Source organism: Ceratotherium simum, chromosome 2, assembly GCF_057802395.1.
Source record: "Ceratotherium simum simum isolate JZ-2026a chromosome 2, ASM5780239v1, whole genome shotgun sequence".
In the NCBI taxonomy this organism is placed as follows: Eukaryota; Metazoa; Chordata; class Mammalia; order Perissodactyla; family Rhinocerotidae; genus Ceratotherium; species Ceratotherium simum.
In genome coordinates this window covers 51,223,001-51,244,588 of record NC_141901.1, presented here as the reverse complement: position 1 = coordinate 51,244,588, position 21,588 = coordinate 51,223,001, and the positions used below count along the sequence as shown (strand labels likewise).

At 41.8% G+C, this 21,588-nt stretch overlaps 1 long non-coding RNA gene across 3 annotated transcripts; it reads right to left on the bottom strand.

Annotated features, from left to right (window-relative positions):
* Positions 1-272: 272 nt before the first annotated feature.
* LOC147918010 (uncharacterized) lies at positions 273-21,269 on the bottom strand. Of its 3 annotated transcripts, none has more exons than XR_015555504.1 (5): positions 21,038-21,269; positions 10,260-10,419; positions 8,758-8,870; positions 7,942-8,078; positions 273-767 (listed from the first exon to the last, which is right to left on the bottom strand). It is a non-coding gene; the product is annotated as an uncharacterized LOC147918010 (long non-coding RNA). The 3 variants fall into 3 exon arrangements; XR_015555506.1 differs by lacking the exon at positions 273-767 and adding an exon at positions 6,528-7,833; XR_015555505.1 differs by lacking the exons at positions 273-767; positions 21,038-21,269 and adding an exon at positions 11,464-11,670 and having other exon boundaries at positions 6,528-8,078.
* Between the last annotated feature and the right edge of the window lie 319 nt (positions 21,270-21,588).

Genomic DNA, 21,588 nt, shown 5'->3' with positions numbered 1-21,588 from the left:
GCCCTCCTGTCCACAACCCAGAGGCAACCCATTCTTAACTTTTTTAGCTATTGTTTTAGATGCTTACCACCAATAATATGCTCTATAATTTTGAAATTGTAGACATTGTCTACTCACTTATTGCAGCAACAGATCAGGATTCAGCGCACTTATACCCACCCCCCCATCCCCACTTTACATTCCCGCATCCTCCCAATAAACTTAGATCACTATATTTAGTTTAACCAATAATAAATCAACAATTAATGATGACATAATATAACAATATCTCATTGTGGTTGTCATTAATATATTTATTGTTATGTTACGATTAATATAGGAACAAATTATAACTGCATAAATGCTATTGAACACAGACCCATATTGTGTTAATATTACATTTACTTTCCTGTCCCTTTTTGTTTGGGCTGGCATTTCTAATAGTCCTTTTCTTCTTACATTCTCTTCTTGTCATCATTCACACTTTTTTAAATGCACCATTATATCAGATATTCTACTGAGTTCCCCAATATCCTGAAGATCTCCCTGCTGAAGTTCTTCATACTCCTGCTTCAAGATGGGTCAGGAATCAAATTGTTCTCTAAACAGACTTTTAACGAATCGTCTGGGTTTTAATTCTCCAGCTCTCTTCTGCCCTCTTTGGTGTCTGGAGTTTCTAAGCTTGCGGTGCTGCAGGGCCAGCCAGCCCTCATCTGTTCTGCGTCCTACGGTGGCTCTGTGGGCACAGGGGGCTGTGTTTCCTCCAGCCTGCTCCATCAAACACCACTCTGCAAAAATTTTGTTGAGATTCCTCACCCTCAGATAGCCCCTATCCCAGTGCCCTCCGGGGAACATTTGGCGATATCTACAGACATTTTTGGTTGTCACAACTAGGGAGGAAGGTTGCTACCGGCATCTAGTAGGTAGAGACCAAGGATGCTGCTAAACATCCTACAATGCACAGGACAGCTCCCACAACAAAGAATTATTTTAGTAGCATCTCAGGAGGGTGAGGACATCAACACATATATATTTAAAATGACATCTTTACATCACTCATTCTCTTAGAGATTCAGTTTCTTTGTTCATAAAATGGGATTGACACTTAGGACTATTTTAGGATCGATTATTAGGACTAAGTGAGATAATGTATGAATAGAGTCCAAACCATAAAAGTTCTTCAAACTAGTCAGAAGGTATAATTTTTAAAAATTTTTTGATAGTTTGACATTTAAAAATGCTATCATGTTTAAATTTACATTTCTTTTTAGTGGTGAGGCTGAAATATTTTCATAAGCTAATTTTGCAATTTGCGTTCATTCTGCTGTGATTTTGTTTAAATCCTTTATTAAAATTTATTGACATTCTAGATTTATTATAACTCAAGTGCTCTGGCCCCACCAGCTTATGACTGTAAAATAAAGTCACATTTACTTTAATACCCAAATTATCATTCTGAATCACTCCATCCCAAATTAATAAGAAATTTACTATTGTCCAGAGTTGCTCTTCCCAAGTGTTACCGAGTCCCCCGAGTTATTTAAACGCCTGTCCTCGTCACTTGCTGCCCCCTGCTGGGAGAGCAGAAACTTGCATGCACCCCACACCAGAGAGGCTGCGCTCTGTGGCTGCCTGTGGTTGCCCTCTCTGAGCTGCCTCCTGATGGCCCCACCTGCTGGTCTCACATGCCTTCCCTGCCACCGTTTCACCCCTAGTTGCGGTCACTGGTGTGTAGGACAACATGACGAAGCCCTACGGTCCTGCAAAGACAGAGCCCAGCTGGGCACCTCCCTCTACCTCTCCCAGGACCCTCTTATTCCCACTGCCCCTAGTACAGGAATTGGCCAACCCTCCCAGGTGGAGATGGATCCTCTACAGATGATGAAGACCTCAGTATTCAAGCCAATGGAGACTGTCCCACAAGGCAACTGCCAGAAGTCCAAGTGAGTCAGCAATGTAGTGATATGTGTACACTTAGTGGTTTTCTATATAACATGTATTGAGTACTTACTATGTACCAGATGTGGTGCTCAATGCTTTACATGAATTATTTCATATTTATTTCTGATCGCAATTGAGGAGTTAGGCAGTTATTATTATAATTCTATAGATGAGGCCTAGACAGAGGTGGGTAATTTGCCAAAAGACATAGACCACAAATCAAACGTAGACCTGTCAGTCCTCAATGCCTACATTCTGCACAACTAAGGTATTATTTTTTTCAATATGCACTTACCGTAGTCATTTCCTCCAGGGCATACTTGGACAGAGTAGGTAGCATCTAGGTAGGTGCTAGGTAGATCTAGACCCTCTCCTCCTGAAGGCACACTTACCCTCAGGAGCCACCATACTTCATTCCTTTCCTCTGGCCTCAGTCAGAGCCACCCAAGTCCATGCACACATGTTTATATTTTTGAACTTCACAGTGGGGTGTGGTGGAGGGATAGGTCAAGGTCCTAATCCTCTTCTCCGAAGAGAAGACTCTCCCATACTTAATAAATCCCATTCCTAAATAAATTAATAGATGCAGAGATAGATAGAAGGGAGACCCAAGTGCCCATGGATATGTTGAGGAAGGATGGCTTTTTTTTTTTTTTTTTGTGAGGAAGATCAGCCCTGAGCTAACATCCATGCTAATCCTCCTCTTTTTGCTGAGGAAGACCGGCTCTGAGCTAACATCTATTGCCAATCCTCCTCCTTTTTTTCCCCCAAAGCCCCAGTTGATAGTTGTATGTCATAGCTGCACATCCTTCTAGTTGCTGTATGTGGGACGCAGCCTCAGCAGGGCTGGAGAAGTGGTGCGTTGGTGCGCGCCTGGGATCCGAACCCGGGCCACCAATAGCAGAGCGTGCGCACTTAACCGCTAAGCCACAGGGCCGGCCCAGAAGGATGGCATTTAACTACTCTTCCCAATGGTGTCTAAGCCCCAGCCCTTACTAAGCCAATTGTGTCCCATTACACAAGGTCACTAACACTTAGTGTACAGTGTGTTGCTTTTTAAAATTATTATTATATTGTTTGTCGAGGGGTTATGATTTCCAAATGTCACCACTCCTGGGAAGGAGCAGGGAACAGACAAGTTCAGTGGGCTCCTTCTCTTTCTTAGTTTGCTGTTCTAGCATCTTCAGTGTGATAGACCTGGGATGAGGTCAGAATCTAAATCAGAAAAGAAAGACAAAAGAAGCCAAGAATATTTCAATAGAACCTGTCCACTTCTCCCTGCTCTCCAATGGTGACCTTTAACATTCCACCTTCCTGACTCCTGGGTCCCTAATCACCCATCTTGTTCCCAACTCCTTCATTGATACTATTACAGGCTGAATATTTGTGTCCCCCCAAAATTCATATGTTGAAATCTAACCCTCCATGAGATAGTATTAGGAGGTGGGGCCTTTGGGAGCCCTCATGAATGGGATTAGTGCCCTTAGAAGAAAAGGCCTGAGACCTCGCTAGCTCTCTTTCTGCTTTGTGAGGATACTGTGAAAAGTCTGCTGTCTGCAACCCAGGAGAGAGCTCTCACCAGAACCGGACCATGCTGGCACCCTGATCTTAAACTCCCAGCCTCCAGAACTATAAGAAATTAATTTCTGTTGTCTGTAAGCTACCTAGTCTATGGTACTTAGTTAAAGCAGCCCGAGCTGATTCAGAGAATACTATTTAGCAGAATGAATTAGGAAAATGATCTTCCTGATTTTTACATCTGTGACAAATGGAGACATGGATTAGGCTTTCAATATGGAGCAGGTTATCAACTCACCTCACTAACCTTGCAATTGAAGTCCTGCGAATTGGAAAATTTGGCAAAGGAAGAGGTAATTTCAAGGCTCTTAAAATCACTGGTTAAGGCTGGAGGATCTGGAGCCAGTTTGAATCCTGACTGTATTTATTAGCTCGAGCCTGGATCTGGGCAAGTTACTTCACTCTCTCTCACAGGGGGAGGTAATAATACCTAGCGCACAGGGTTGTTTTGAGGATTGAATGCAGTACTACATGCGGAGTGCTTAGAACGGTACCTGGCGATCAGTTGGCTGCTGGTATTTATTCCCGCATTCCCAGCGTCTGGCGTGGATCCTGGCCCCAGGAGGTGCCATACATTCTTGTCACTAATGTCACCATTATCTCCCCTGACTGAGTCATGTTTTATGAGGCCCCTGTGAAGAATTTCCAGGGCTGAGGCCTGTGTCTGCCCTCACAGGAAAGTACAAAATCCCAAATCTTGATCATCTATTTCCACATTTCAATCTAAGTTTGGCCCAGTGGAGAAAATGAGTTTCGGGCTTATCTAATAATAGAAAGACTTTAATGTGATTATAAGAATCTCTACCCTTTTAAAGTTCGTATCTAAATTCGCCACTTAATTAGGTCTTGTATCTCATTTTCGCTTAAAAGCAAAAACCCAAAACCAGAGGGATGGGATGTTTGTAAGGGGCTCACTTCGAAGTGAGAGGGCACAACCGAATCACATGTGTGTCTGAGTTAGTGCAAACAATGAAGCTATTCGGACAAACGAGCACTGGGCACCTTGCTGCATTCAGAATTAAGTTGCAATTGGCCAGAATTGATTATATTTCTATTTCACACTGACATAAGAGTAAAGCAATGTTCTACATTTGATTTACAATTATTATTCTAAGCCACTATGAACTCATTTTTTACTTAAATGAGTAAAAAAAGAAGGGGTAAACTTTTTGTCCCAGGAAGGGTCACAATAATTTTTAAACATGGAAAGAAGTCTATCTAATTGTAAGTCACTGTAGACTGTGACAATGTACATCACATCTTTGTGCCCCCCTGGCTCCTAGCCTGGGGTCTGGTATGTAACAAGCACTCAATACATTTCATCCTTGACTTACTCTCTCTTTTTGTCTAGTCCACAGGTAACTATCACTAGAATCCCCAATCTTAGAGCAGAGACATAGAGGAGACGCTGAAGTAACAGATGAGAGCAGCGGGCCAGTGTGGCAGAAAGCCTGTGGCATTAGGACAGAGAGACTGCACTGTGATCCATGCAGCGTGGGGGCCCTTCATGGAGATGGCTGAGCCTCCTTCTATGGTGCAGCCACATAAGTCTTAATCCTCAAGACTAAAGTATTTGAGTTCACATCTTACCTTCCTCATTATTGAGATTCTTAAATCAGAGATGGTTCTTAAGCGCCTTCCATCAGCCCATCCAACATCTTGCAGGGAGTAGATACTTAATAAAGCAATGTTCATTGCTTACCTTAAAGGATGGATGAAAAAGCGATTGCCTCCAATAAAGGAGAAATGAGAACTCACTGCCTATTCCCTCTGTCCCTGCCTTCCCCAGGTCCCCACAGCTGTGCGCACCTGTGTTGTCACCCACCAGCCCATTCTGCCCTGAGCCAGTTCCTGACTGGGATTCCCGCACATCAGAGACCTCCACACTCTCTGTCTGCCTCCTGAGCAAGGCGTCAGGGAACCACTCACCTTCTCAGACCTCATCTCCAAAGCAGGCATTGCTCCCGTGTTCTTCCCTGTCTACTCCCCGGCAGTCCCTCCCTGGCTTCTTGGCTGCATGTCAGCAGCCCGGGTCCCTCTCCCCCTGCTCCACACCGAGGCCAGGCCCGAGAGCTCACTGCCCCTGAGGAGGACGTCTCTCCCCACATCTGTCCACCTCCCCACATCCCCACCCCGTGGAAACTCAGGGAAGGGGGCAAGTCTACATCTTAGAACTTGGTTCTTAGATCTGATTGGTTATGCCTCCTGGTGCCCTGATCCCTGTCCAGAAGCAAAGCACACACTGCCGGCCTTCGGTGCCCTATTCGACTGTTGCCATCTGGGCCTGGACCCGTGTCCTATATCTCATGCAAGCTCAGACCTCTGGATGTTACCTGCTTGACTACTGACCCTGAGGATTGACAACCCTGGCATCTCTGGTCTAGCGCCCGTTCTTCCTGATGGATATCCCTAGTCTAACTATTTCCTGGTCATGCCTGAGCTCACCCCACCCTTCAGGCATTGGGACCTCCTTCTTTACTTACTCACCCCTGATCAGGCCATGTCCCCAGCCCTGGTACTGGGTCCTGGCCTCTTCCCTGCTCTAGCCCATCCTCCTCCAGTCACACTTCCTGACTGAGCCTCACTTCTGATGTGGACAATAGTTCAGTCCAGGGGATTCTGAGGTGCCCTAAGAACCAGGCCCAGAGAGTGAGCCTTAATGGATTAACGTCTGAATACCAGATTGAGTTTGAAGGGACCGGGTCATCTTCATTTTTGTAACCTGAGTCCTCTGTGCATTCACCGGATAAATTAATATTTATTTGATGAGAGGGTATACAAACAAATGAACAAGCAAACCTGAGCTCCCCTGTGGAAGTCCACTGGACTCCCTCTCCTTGGCCCTGTCCAGTTCAGCGTTTTCATCAGTAGCTGCATTTCATGAATACCCAATAAATGGTGCTATGGAGGATACGATTATCAAATTGCAAATGACAGAATGTGAATATATTAATACCATATTTCACTAATTATAAGATGCACATTTTAACATGTCTAAAATCAAATGCATCACACAATCAACTGCATGTCATAATTTAATTGGCAGTATCTCTTCCTCACAGTAAATGTTTTAAAAAATAATGTATCTTACAATTAAAAGTCTTGTATTTGTTGGAACACGGTATATTGGTTGATGTAATCCAAATCAAAGTCCATCAACAGGACAGAACAAATGGGAGTGACTCTAACAAGATGGCATTTTGTAGTGATAAACAATATAGTCCTGCACTTAAGCTCAAAAAATCAATTGCACAAGTTAAAAGATGAAGACAGCTTGGCTTAAATTCAGTTCCTGTCACAGCAGCAGAAATAGGTTTGAGTAGACTGCCTCAAAGAGTCAATAGCAATGTCACTGCCCAAAAAGCTAATGCAACTGTAGGCTGCATTAATAGAAATCAAGTGTCCCAAAACAGGCAGAAATAGCTTGTTGTAATTTTCTTTGGTCAGATTGGGTTTGAAATATTTTATTGCCACATTTTAAGAGGCACATTAACAAACTGGAGCATACGCTTTTATTGCAATTGCACTTTGGAGTTAAGACCTAGATCTACATTGAGAGACGACTTTATAGAAACAGCTTGAGTAAGAGTGTTATTAAACCTATCGTAAGAAAATCATTGGGTGCATTCTTCTTTAGGAGGACTAGGAAATTTTTCATTTCCAGATCTAGGAATAGCTGTGTTTCTGTTCGCCCTAAGGACGTTGAATTGTATAACTACCCATGTGTAACTTTCCCTTTTTGACTTGATTGCCAGTGGGTTCAGAGGTAAATTTAGGGCCTACATACAGCCCAGTTTGGAGCACTGTATGGCATATGTCTGTGTGCTGCATTTACCTGGGGCCAATGTTTCCTGCATTTATTTTCCCTTCACTGACATTCCCTCCATTGCTTGTATAATCCTGCTTATCGTTTATGCTTTGCAAACTCCTTCAAGTCTCTGTTGGAATAAATTGGGGCTATGAATGAATAAAGAACACAACAACTAAGTGAAAAGCTGATGCATACTCAGAGGAGAGCAACTGGGAGGGCAGGTGGTGAGGAAGTTGTTCCCGAGGGATAGGGGTGAAGGAACTGGAACTATTTGGAAAGCAGAAGATTTATTGGGAAATGAGAGCAATCCTAAAAATGTTTATGGGCCTACCATATTGGAAAGAGGTTGAATTTATTCTGCGTGACTCTAAGATAGGAAAATCAGTAGAAGTTAGAGGAAGATAGATTTTTTTCTTGATATAAAAGAAAAACTTACTAAAAATAGGCCAAAATGAGAATGGCTGCATTGTGAGGTGATATGCTCCCTGTTTGTGGACGTGCTCAAGTCCAGGCTGGACGGCCACCTGTCGAGGACGAGAAGGATGGGATTCCCAAAAGATCTCGGAGTTCCCATCTGCCGGTGAGTCAGCATTTTGTGAAACAGAAGCCGAGGAGAGGGAAGGGGAACCCACCTGCCAAAGGATGGGTTCTGCCAAGAACCTTGCCCTTTGTCACGCAGTTCAGGGAGGCAAGGCCTGTAGGGAGAGGCCACTCCCCAGGGAGGGCTGTCCACCGCCCCACAGGGACATTCTTCCAAGTACACTGAAATCTGCACAAAGGGAAATCCGAAACACAAGTGTTAATCCCGAGGAGCACAGGCCTCCGACTGCTCTTCTCTGTCCTCCCACAGAGTCTCAGGAGGCACAAGAATGCGGCACTCTCATGTCCCCAGGGGTCTTTTCTAGTCCCTTTCCTCGGTTCAAATTCCATCTTTCACTCTGATTGGCCGACAATTGCCTCATTGTGCCCTCACTTGTTAGAAATCACAGCTGCCCTCTCCTCCCCTCCCTCCTTTCCTCTTTCTCCAAAACGACAGAGTATTTGCCTGGCTGTGTATTCCTCCTCGCAAGTTCACAACTCCCCCTTGTCCTCGACCTGATGTCCCAGGGCTCTCAGAGGCTCTGTCCTGACTTTATTAGCCATGCAGATTTATGCGGCGCTTCTCCGTCCTCGCGGTCTCCCCTGCTATGCTGATATTCCATGTTTCCCTGCTCTCAATTCTGCTTTTAGCAGATCTTATTCCAAATTGCCTCCCTCAGACCCTCGTTCGCAGCTTGCTGGGGGCATCTGGGTAGGACAACCACAGGACAGTCCCATGAACCGACAGAGCTGGCCGAGGGGACAGGAAAGCCCCCAGCCCGCCCGTGGGGAGCCCAGCTGCTGGAGCTTTAGCTCAGAGTAGGAGGGGAAGAATGAGATAGCCCCACCAGCAGAAGCTAAAAACAGACCTGGCCGCCTCCGAAGGTTCCAGAGATGAGGACTCTCTTCCTCTCTCCCCATTCCTGCCATCTCTCCAAAACAGCTGAACTGCAAATCACATAGCCCTGTGTGGTTTCTTTTCCTGTCAAGGCCAGTCAGGACGTTCATCTCAATTTGATTTTGACAGACACAAAGAAGAGCGGGAGGAGGGAGCCCAAATGCGATCTGTTCGCCCACCGCAGAACCCAGGGTGGCCTCAGCCCCACCAGCAGGATCTACAGCTTTGGGGTAATTTGCAGCCTGAGACCTCAAGGCTGGAACCAAGCCAAGGCCATAAACTTTGTTCAAACTGCCGTTTGATAGTTTATGGTGAAGGGCAGACGCCACTTCCTGGCTCAGGGCCTGCCCTTTCATTATAAGCACCCCTGTCTGCTGCTCGTCTCAGAATGTTCTCAGGTGTGTGGTGCTGAACTGTAAATGGTAAGCAGACATGGTCCTCACACACCTATTTCTTACATAACTAGGTCCTTACACACATGTGGGCCTTCACACACTCATGTCCTTACACACCCAGGTCCTCACAAACCCAGGTCCTCACACACGCAGGTCCCCACACACACAGGTGCTCACACACTCACATGCCCAGATCCTTACATGCCAAGCTGTCGGGCACAAACACAGAGGATAGGGTCACAGAGTAGGCACATAAAGCCATATCAGTGGGCCATCAGGAAGGGATGAGGGGCCTTCTCTGATTCCCTTTTTGTCTGCTGAGGAAATGCTATACAAATGAACTTCAAGAGCAGCCTTGTGGAAAAAAGACCAGAAAATAAGCGAACATGAGGAGGGAGGGGGCAGGCGTTTGTGGTGGTGGGTGGACTCATTGTGTGCCAGGGTCACATAAATGTAACTGCTTTGCTAGCATTTGTCTAAACAAAAATGTCACATTTCTATTGACAAACAAGTCATGGAACCTATCCTAACCCCCTTTGACTACAGGGAACTTGTATTTCCCCCCATGTGTTCCTGAGAACCCCCTTGGGAATTCTTCCCTGGTGGACATGGCCGCCTTGACCTTATCCCTCAAGCTGGGCACAGGCCCTTCCCTCAATTCCCCACCTGACAGCAAAAACCAGACTGTAACACTTAGGTTTCCTACCGAAAGCGGAGGCTAAGGGCCTCACGGCACAGCCATAAAACAAACATGAACCTCCACACTAGATGTCAGGGATCACAGAACCCATGGTATCCTTACTGGACACACCCTGCCCACCTTCCAGCCTGCTTCACTCAGGAAGAAGCCAGCCTTTCTCTCCCCACATCTGAGCTTTGAAAGCACCCACAACCCACCTGGAGCCTATCTGGGTCACCCCATCACCATTCACAAAGCCTTGGGCTCTACTTCTTAAGGCTCGGGGAAAGGACACTGTGGCTCTGCTGGTCCCACTCATTTCCTGCCTCAGAATTGTCTCTTCCCAGGGTGATTGACAGTGGGATGGGTCACTCCTTCAGGCCCTTGGGGATGACTCACCCAACATCCTGGCCTCTGGGTGCCTCCATTTGTTCACCTCTGACAATCTTTTCCTCCACTCCACTTCAGCCATGGGTTCCTGTAGCCAGCTCCAGCCTTCACCAAGGTCATCACCAAGAACTGCACCAGCTCTGAAATTTCCCTTTCCAAAATCCCAACTCTGTCATGAAAAGAAATGGAACAACTTTAAATGCATATCAGTAAGTTAAAGAAGCCAATCTGAAAGGGCTACATACTGCATTATCCCAAGTGTATGACATTCTGGAAAAGGCAAAACTACCAAGACAGGAAAAAGATCAGGGGTTGATGAGCGATTGTGGGGAGGGAGGGATAAATGCGCAGAGCACTGAGGATTTTTACGGCAGTGAAAATACTCTGTATGCTACCATAATGATGGATACATGTCATTATACATTAGTCCAAACCCATAGAATGCACAACACCAAGAGTGAACCATAAGTAAACCACGGACTTTGAGTGATAATGATGTGTCAGTGTAGGTTCACCAATTGCAACAAAGCACCACTCTGGTGGGGGATGTTAATAACGGGGGAGGCTGTGCAAGTGTGAGGGCAGGGGATATATGGGAAATCTCTGTCCTTTCACCCAGTTTTGCTGTGGACCTAAAACTGCTCTAAAAAAGTCTATAAAAAAAAATCCCAGCTAACTTCCTGTCCTTCCAGTTCACCTGCTCTAGTACCCTCTTGGCTGCGATTCTTTGATTACATTGAGACACATCATATCTCTTTCTTCAGCAGCCCCTCCTGTCTTCACTTCTCTCCTTGTCCAGCTTAGAGCCCAGAGCCCATCTTCATAAATCCTCCCTCTCCAAGCCCCTCCATTCAACTGCTCCTTTCTCTTCTGGCAAAATCCTTGCTCTGACCAAACCTCTGTAACCACTTTCTCTCCACCTGTACCCAAGCCACTAAATGTTTCCAGAGAAAATCTCACACTAGGCTGACCCGTGCATTTGAAATTCATGACCACAAGCCTGACGTGGGGTGCTCAAAGCCACCCAACACGCCTACTGCTTCCTGCTCTCTGGGGTAACTATCTCATATCTTCTTGTTCTTGCCTCAGACTCTCCACACTTTCTGCCACTGCACCCTCCTCAGCAGATGAATTCACATCATACTTCATTGTGAAACAGAAGCTTTCAGATAGGAAGGCTTTCATCCTCCCATCACCAAATCTAGAATCCTACCTGCATTCCTTCCAGCCTGCTCTTCTTCAGGGGTGGGTTGAAGTATCCTTCCCCTAATGGAAGCCAGTCCCTTGACTTGAGGTCTAGATCTCATCCCCTCTCTTCTCTTCCTGGGCTTTGCTCCTACTGAGATCTCCAATATCTCCCATATCAAGTTCTCCCTTTACTAGGTTGTTTGCATCACTTTACAAATTTACTTTTATTTCACTCATCTTTAAAAAGAAAAAGACACATGATAAGATACTCAATATCATTAGCCATCAGGAAATGCTAAGCAAAAGCACGATGACATACCACGTCACACCTACCAGGATGGCTAGAATCAAAAGGACAGATAATAATAAGTGTTGGTGAGAATGTGGAGAAATTAGAACCCTCTTACACTAGTGGTGGGGATATAAAATGATGCAGCCACTTTGGAGAACAGTTTGGCAGTTCCTCAAAAAAGCTAAACATAGAGTTACCATATGATCCAGAAATTCCAAGATATATACCCGAGTGAAGTGAAAATAAATGTCCACACAAAAACCTGCACATGGATTTCATAGCAGCATTATTCATAATAGCCAAAAAGTGGAAGCAACCCAAATGTTCATCAGCTGATGAATCGATAATTAAAATATGGTATAATCATACAGTGAATATTATTTGGCATTAAAAGAAATGAACTACTGATAACACGCTACAACATGGATGAACCTTGAAAACTATGTTAAGTAAAAGATGCCAGACACAAAAGGCCACATATTATATGATTTCATTTATATGAAATGTCCACATAGGCAAATCTATAGAGAAAGAATGTAGATTCGCGGTTGTCTAGGAATGAAGGCATTGGGGAAAACAGGGAGTGACTGCTAATGGGAATGGAGTCTCTTTTTGGGGTCATGAGAATGTTCTAAAATAGATTGTGGTGATGGTTGCACAACTCTGTGAAAATACTAAAAACCACTGAATTGTATACTTTAAATGAGTGAATTGTATGGTAGGTGAATTATATCTCAATACACTTGTTATTAAAAAAAGAAAAAGAAAATCTCCTTTGAACCCTCATTCCCCTCCATCTACTGCCCCATTCTTTGTTCCCCTTCAGAGCAAAACTTTTTGGGAGAGTTGTTTTTACCTACTATCTCTGCTTTCTTACCTCCATTCATCATTTATCAACATCATCATCATCATTATTATTTATTATTATTATTGTTATAAAATTGCTATTTATTTATCCAGGGGCCACAGACGCAAGGAGTTGAGTTATTCCTCCTCCTCAACACATGACTATCATCTTCAGGGTGAACCAGTCCCCTCTGTGTTTTATTTTGTTTTCCATCATGACTGATCGTGACTCTCCTTTGCCTCTCCACCACATACACACACACTCAAAAATGTTTTGCCTAAGTCTTTGAATTTGCATTATTTTTGAAAAATAATGGTATTGTTTTGTGTTTATGCATATTTAATATACACAAGTGGTACATTGCAATATCATTGTCACTTAAAGACAGTGAGCACACCGGTAGGAGTATGTCTGGAATCCCAGCTCTGCCACTTAGTCATGAGGCGACTTTACACAAGTTATTTAATCTTCAATGCTTCCACGAGGACTCATTCAACAAACATTCACAAATATTGACTGAGGGCCTTCTATGTGCCAGCCACTGTTCCAGGTACAAAATTCCTGCCTCCATGAAGCTTATATCTAGAATTGCTGCGAGGATGAAATAAATTAAAACATGCAAAATCATATTTGTATAATGTTATCTTAACATCGTATTTTAAAAAAGCCGTGTGTTGTTGTATGGATCTCAACCTTTCCTGTAACGGCTGGTAGCGCTTCATGGTTGCATCCCCGACATTTTACTTGTTTATTTTTAGTAATAGAAACCTGGGTTGTATGAGAAGACTCAGAGACAAGAGTATTAGGAAAAGAAAAGCAGAAGTTTACATGCAAAGAGGTGCAAAGGAGTTAACCTTTAGAAGAACTGGTTTTTTTTTTTTTTTTTTTTTTTTTTTTTTTTTAAAGATTTTATTGATTTTATTTTTTTCCCCCCAAAGCCCCAGTAGATAGTTGTATGTCATAGCTGCACATCCTTCTAGTTGCTGTATGTGGGACTCGGCCTCAGGATGGACGGAGAAGTGGTGCCTCGATGCGCACCCGGGATCCGAACCCGGGCCACCAGCATCGCAGCGCGTGCACTTAACCACCAAGCCACAGGGCCGGCCCCTAGAAGAACTGGTTTTTCAAATAAAAACCACAACAGGTATTGAAAGGAAAAGGTACAAAGTTACCAATGGTACCAAGCTCTCATTCATCTGTTCATGGTGGGAAAAGGGCATTTGTTCCTTTCATATGATTTTCCTGTCCATGAAGGTGATCACCAGTCTTCAGACATCAGCATTGCCAAAGTCAGGGGTAGAGCTGTTTCCTTTAGTCCGTCAGTAACATAGGGGATACCCTAAGGCTTTCATTTATTTCGGGGAACAGAACTAGACAGATAAGCCTGTCATTTGCTATAGTTGTTGTTATTGATTTTTGTCTCAGTGTATGAAATGTTCTGTCCTGAGACCGTGGGGTATGATGCACACACTCATAATTGCATGAGGACAAAGAAGTAGTTTTGCTTCCACAGTTGTTCCAAATTCTTGCCACAACACTATGATGTACATTTTCACGCAAGCCCCTCGTGGACCTGTGCATGAGCTTCTCTGCAAAATTACTCAGGAGTGGGAAAGCTGAGACATAGAGTAAATGACATGGTATGCAACACCATTTAAATAGTATCTAAATATATAAACAATCTAGTAATAAATTTAAAAGGAACATAGAGGTAGGAGGACAAATATACCAGAATACATTATAAAATTAAACAGAATAAATGTTCAATTAAAAACAAAGATTGTCAGGTTTAATAAAGTGTTTTGGATAGACTGCCTAAACACAAGGCTATGGAATGTTTGAAAGGAAAAAAGATGGAAAAAATATACTATGTAAAAGCTAACCAAAAGAAAGTTAGTATCACTATATTAAAACCACATAAAGTGGATGTTAAGGCAAAAAGCATCACTAGTTACAAAGATGTACTCTTTATAATGATAAAAGATTCAATCCACCAGGAAGATGTAAAATTTTAAGTCTGCATGCAGCTATAAAATAGCCTCAAAATGTATAAGTAAAAACTGACAAATATAAAAGAAGAAATAGACAAACTCCCAATGATAGTTGGAAATTTTAACACACTCTATCTCAGTATTGATAGAACAAGCATATTAAAAAAAATAGAAAGTGTTTAGAATATATGAAAAAACAGTATCAGCAAAACCGGCTTAATTAACATATGTAGAGCATTGCACCCAACATCTGCAGAATACACATTCTTTTTAGTTGCACATGAAATATTTAGAAAAATTGACCATATGTTTGGCCATAAGACAAGTCTCAACGAGTTTTAATGGAATGAAGTCTTGCAGAAACTGTTCTCTAGACACAATGAAATTTAGCTAAAAGTCAATAACAAAAACATAGCTAGAAAAATCCCCCTAATGTTTGAAAATTAAGCAATTTGCTTCTAAATAACCTACGGATAAAAGATGAAATCACAGTGGAAAATATAAAATATTTAGAACTAAATAATAATAAAAATACTACACATCAGAATTTGTGGGATGAAGCTAACACCATTCTTAGAAAGACAGTATAGGGGCCGGCCTGGTGGTGTAGTGGTTAACTTCGCGCACTCAGCTTCAGTGGCCTGGAGTTTGCAGGTTAGGATCCTGGGCATGGACCTACGCACCGCTTATCAAGCCATGCTGTGGCAGCATCCCATATAAAGTAGAGGAAGATGGGCACGGGTGTTAGCCCAGGGCCAATCTTCCTCATCAAAAAAGAGGAGGATTGGTAACAGATGTTAGCTCAGGGCTGATCTTCCTCACACACACAAAAAAGAAAGACATTATACAATCACGCATCACTTAATGATGGGGATACATTCCGAGAAATGCATCATTAGGCGATTTCATCATTGTGTGAACATCATAGAGTGTACATACACAAACCTCGATGGTATAGCCTACTACACACCTAGGCTATATGGCACTAATCTTATGGGACCACCACCATATATATGGTCCATCGCTAACTGAAACATTGTTGCGCGGCATGTGGCTGTATTTAAAAAGGCTATCATTCATTCCAAGAAAGTGGAAAAACAACAGCAAATTGAACCCAAAGAAAGAAAAGCAAACAAAATAAGAAAGATAAGAGCAGAAATTCATGAAATAAAAGACAAACATATAATCAATATATGAGATAATCAATATAATCAGAGATCAGTTCTTTGAAAAGATTAATAGAGTTGTTAAACCACTGGAAAGACTAATTTTTTTTTTTCTAAAAAAGAGAAGATATAAAAAAACAATGTCAGAAATGAAAAGCGGACATATATACAGAAAGAGAACTAGGGATAGATACCCTGATCTCACTCTCCTCTTTTCTCTAAATTCCTGTGGGAGTTATCTTTTAAATGCAGACATTAAAAAGACAATAAGAAGATATTATGAATAATTTTATGCCAATAAATTTGAAAATTTTGATGAAATAAATTCCTAGAAAAATACAATTTACTAAAAGAAACAAAAGAATCCTGATAATCACAAACTATTAGAGAAATTGAATCCATAATTGAAAACCTTTCCTTAAAGAAAACTCCAGACCCAGATGACTTCACCAGCAAATTATACCAACTACTTAAGGAAAAAAAATAATGTCAAAATTATACAAACTCTTTCAGAGAACAGAAAATCAGGAAACACTCTTGAACTCACCTTGTGAGGCCTAAAAAACCTTGATTCCAAGGTTGTTTGACTATTTCATAACAGGAAAGGAAAATACTAGGCCGATCTCACTTATGAACACAGATGTTAAAGTCCCAAACAAAATATTAGCAAACTAAATCCAGCAATATATAAAAAGGATACCATATCATGACCAAATTGGATTTATTCAGGAATGCAAATTGGGTTCGTATTCAAAAATTAATAAATGTAATTAAAATTAATAAAGGTAATAAATAAATGTAAGAGAGAAAATAGGAAAAGTCATATGATTGCCTCATTTGATTAAATTCAACAAACGTTTGTAATTAAAAAAAAAACTCTTAGCAAACTAGGAGCAAAATGTAACTGCTTTAATCTGAAAAGTATTTTAGAAACTAACTGCAGCATATCTAGAACAAGATAAGAATGCTTGCTATCATCATTTTTTTTCAACATTGTACATGAGAGCCTATCCAGTGTAGAAGAGTGTTGGGGAAAAAAGTTGAAAGGGTTGGAAAAAGAAATAAAACTGCCATTATTCACAGGTGAAACAATTGTATACAGAGAGAATCCAAAAGAATTTAAGATAAACTATTAGAATTTTTTAGGGAAGGTTAACAATGTTGCTAATAAAAGTTCAACATACAAAAATCTTTTGTTTTTCTATATTTCAGCAACAGAATTAGAACATGAAATTTTAAAAAGATATCATTTAAATTACATCAAAATATACAAACTATCTAGTTATAAAGCAAAAAATGACATGTAAGATTTTTTTTTAATTTTTTTTATTTAATTTTATTTTTTTTCCCCCGAAGACCCAGTAGATAGTTGTATGTCATAGCTGCACATCCTTCTAGTTGCTGCATGCGGGACATGGTCTCAGCATGGCCAGAGAAGCAGTGCATCGGTGCGTGCCCGGGATCCCAACCTGGGCCGCCAGCAGCGGAGCACATGCACTCAACCGCTAAGCCACAGGGCCAGCCCAGATGTGTAAGATTTACATGCAGAAAACTATAAAACATTTTTGAGAAAAATTAAATGTCTAAATAAATGGAGTGGGGTATACAATATTCATGGATAGGAAGACTCAACACTGTAAAAATGTGTATTTTCCCCCAAACTGATCTATAAATTCAATTCAATCTCACTAAAAATTTCAAGTGTATGTTGGGGATTTTTTGGTAAATTTGACAAACTCATCCTAAAATTTATATGGGAATACAAAGGCTCAAGGATAAACTAAACTCTCTTGAAGAACAAAGTGACTTGCTCTCCTTGAAATCAAGACTGACTACAATACTGCTGCAGTCAAGACATTGTGATATTGGTGCCAGGACTGACTCATAGACCAATGATAGAAAAGAGAGCCCAGGAACAGAGTCACACACATGTGAACATTCGATATGACAAAGGTGGAAACTCCAGGTTAATCAACTCTGCATCTAAATTTGAAATGTAAATAATGAATCTTCTAGAAATTAATCAAAGAGAATATCCTCATGACCTCAAGGCAGTAAATAGTTTTAAAATAGGACACAAAAAGCACTAGCCACAAAAGAAGATTTTGTTAATGAGACTACTCGAAAATTAAGAATTTCTATTTATCAAAAGACACCATTAAAAGAACATAAAAGAAAGCTACACAGTGGGAAAAGATATCTGCAACACAAATAATTGGCAAAGGGTACAAATTCCAAATATTTAAATGCCTACAAATAAACAAGAAAAAAATACAAAAGTCTTGAATAAGCACTTCCCCCTCAAAAAAAGAAACTTAAATGGCTAAAATCATATGAAAAAGACATTTGTGCTAGACTAGATGTCCTCTGTTTGCTGCTGCAGATTCATCAAACATGCCTCCCTATGGAGAGTCCCAGAGGAGTTCAGAGAAAGGAGGAGAGTGAGATCAGAGTACTTTTCCTCTGGTTTCCTCCCTGAGAACAGTTGCCTTGGACCAACTATATTCTGCACAGGTCAGTGCTCCTCTGAAGGTGGCCTACTTTATGGGATTCTCCATCTTTTTGGCTTAAGGGTAGTGACAGATTCACTGCTGCTACCCTTGAGTTTCTGCATTTTCTCCAGTATTTCCCTACACCAGGTGCTCCTATACAAAACTACTCTACACACAGACATACACACACACACACACACACAAAATAATATCCTAAATTGAATATGTTGAGTTTGCTATCTTATACATTGCTCAATCTCTCTATTGAAAAGTGAAATGTGGGGCCAGCCTGGTGGCGTAGTGGTTGAGTTTGTGCAATCCGCTTCGGGGGCCTGGGGTTCACCAGTTCGGATCCTGGGCGCAGACCTACTCACCGCTCATCAAGCTATGCTGAAGCAGCATGCCATATAGAAGAGCTACAACTCTACCACTATGTTGTATACAACTATGTACCGGGGCTTTGGGTAGAAAAAAGAAAAAGAGAAAGATTGGCAACAGATGTTAGCGCAGGGCCAATCTTCCTTAAAAAAAAAGAAAGAAAAGAAAAGTGAAATGCAAAGTAAAACCACAATAAAGTACCACTTCATACCCACTAGAATAGCTAAAGTAAAAAGACTGACAAAACTGTTACTGTACAAAAATGGAGTTGTCCTACCCAATGTGCATAAAAAAGCCAATTAATTACGGCATCAGCTTTTGGGAAAAGAAATCAGCTTTATTCTGCAACATCAATCTGCAGAGAGACAGAGGGTGGGTACCCTCAGATCTGTCTCCCCAATTCAGGATTTGGGGCAAAATTTAAGAGGTTAAGGAGAACAGGCTGGCACATGGAAACATGTGTGGGACAGGTTTTGATTGGTGGGCTTCAAGCATTTATGGTAAGGTTCTAAACATTTATGGTAAGGTTTTAAACGTTTATAGTAAGGTGGGGAAGGAATTTTAACACCAGATATTCCTGAATGATCAACACCTTGCTTCTGCTAAGAGTCCAACTTTTAAGTTTCGGTCATGTTCTTGTCTTTTGGTTCTGTGGGAGGAGAATCTTTGGTTCTGTGGTCATTTCAGGTCAAGGTTTCTTCTTCTGCGCATGCTCTGACTATGTGACTTTGCAAATTTCCTGAAAGACAATTCTTAATTACTCTGGTGATAAGAGATGGGGTCTGTTGAACTGGTCTCAGAGGGCCTGCACTTGCAAAACTAAGTATTGACAAGGCTATGGAAAAAAAGAGACTCTCATACATTGCCAATAAAGTGTAAATTGGCATAATCACTTTGGAAAACAGATTGACATCATCTAGCAAACTTGAACATGAGCCCAGCAATTTCACCCCTAGATACATACGCTAGAGCATGGTTTTTAAACTTTACTCTGGCATTAGCACAGCTGGGTGGCTTGCTAAAACACAGATGGCTGGACCTCTCCCTCTCTCAGCATTTTGGATTCCGTAGGTCTGAAGAGTGAGTTGAGATTTTCCGTTTCTAACAAGTTCCCAGGTAATCTGACGCTGGGACCACATTGTGAGAACCACACACTAGAAAAATTCTTGCACATGTGCTTCAGGAAACTTGCACAAGCAAGTCCATAGCACCATTGCCTTAATAACAAAAAAATTAGAAATAACCCAAATGCCCACTAACTGTAAATTGGACAAATAAATTGTGGTAGATGGAATACCCATCAGCACTATGAAGGAATGAAACATAGCAACAGACAGCAACATGGATGAATCATGAGTAAAAATAGCCAAAGAAGGAGACACACAATATGATTCAATTTAAGTAAAGTTCAAAAAGTCAAAACTAAGAAAATGGTCTTTAGGGATACATGGATGTTAAAACTATAAAGACAAGCAATGGAATGGAGCACTTGTGACTGGAAGACATACAGGGTACTTGATCTTGAAATCAATGTTCTGTTATGACTGGTGATTGATTACACAGATGTTTGTTTTATAATTATTCTTTAAACTGAATATATCTGTCCTTGGACCAGGCTCTGAGGAACACTACCCTAAATCCTCCAAATGGATCCATCAAAAGCTGAAAATTCTACACCAGTACTTTCTCCAAGTCTGGTTCACTCATTCCTGGAAGGTAAGTGTGACATGAATAGTCTAAGCTGTGTCTCCAGCTCAGGGTGAAGGTGGGCTGGCCTGGCCCTCCCACCATCTGCGGAATCTCTCCTGAGCAACTGCTGAACAAGAAGAGCACACATTCACACCTCCACAAGGTCAAGCTGTAAGATACAAATAGTGCATGTAGTTCAAATCCATGTTTAGGAAAGAAACATTTTTCTCCCAGAAACATAGTAGAGATGCAACTTTTCTCACAAAAAAACAAAAAATATTTTGCTTTATTATGCAGTGCAGTTCAGTTCCTGAGAGCCAGGCTCTCAAACCTGTCATTCCAGAAAAGTGTCATTGTTCCATATTTGCATAACAAAAGGTTCTTTAGGAGTGGCTTTTTCCAGAACAATGAAGCAGTCTGACTCAAAGCTAACCTAAGGCAGAAAACTACTTCAAACCTTCAAATGAAACCAGAAGGTGCTGTTACTTCTGTATAGAAGCCTCTGGTTTTTCCTTTCTTCTCTCCCATCCCTTTCTTCCTTTACATCAGCAGTAACTTCCTTCTTCACACCACATTTATCTCCATTTTCGGATACTCCTACCCTGCTAGAAAGTTCTTCCTTTATTGAAATATTTCTCACTGGGAGCTTTTAGTCAGTTGGTTCTGTTTCTGCCCCTTGGGGCCAGAGTGTAAATCTAATCCCTCTTCAACTTGACAGCCTTTCAAATAGGTTAAGACACTTACCACATCTTCCCGGAATTTTCTTTTTCTCTCAGTCCCTCCGCCTCTCCCATATGGCGTTTCTGAACCCCTTCTCCATCCTGGTTGATGTGTTCTTAGGCTCCACTTTGTTTCTCTCCAACATAAAAGAGGGGAGCCCAGACCTGAAGGTAAGTTCCAGTTGTAGGGGAAGAGAAACCGCTTTTTCCCTACCTTATTTTCATTGGTGGAGACCCTGCAAATTAGAGTAACAAAAGACAATTAACAAGAGGAAAAACAAACAGAAGTTTATTAACATGTACATCATGCATACACATGGGAGCACACAGTGATGAGTAATTCAGAGAGTGGTTAGAACGTGGGCTTATACAGCCTCTTAACAAAAGAACAATGTGTTTTTAGAGAAACGACAAGACAAAGAAAAAGAACTTTGAGTTTCTAGGGCGGCAAATTGTGGGAAGGCAAATATACAGGGAAACTAATGGTAGATAAGGGCTAGTTTTAGCAAAATTTGTTATATAATTTTCTTGGGTGCTGGTCTCTGGGCTGATAAGGGTCTCACCTTATCTCTGGTG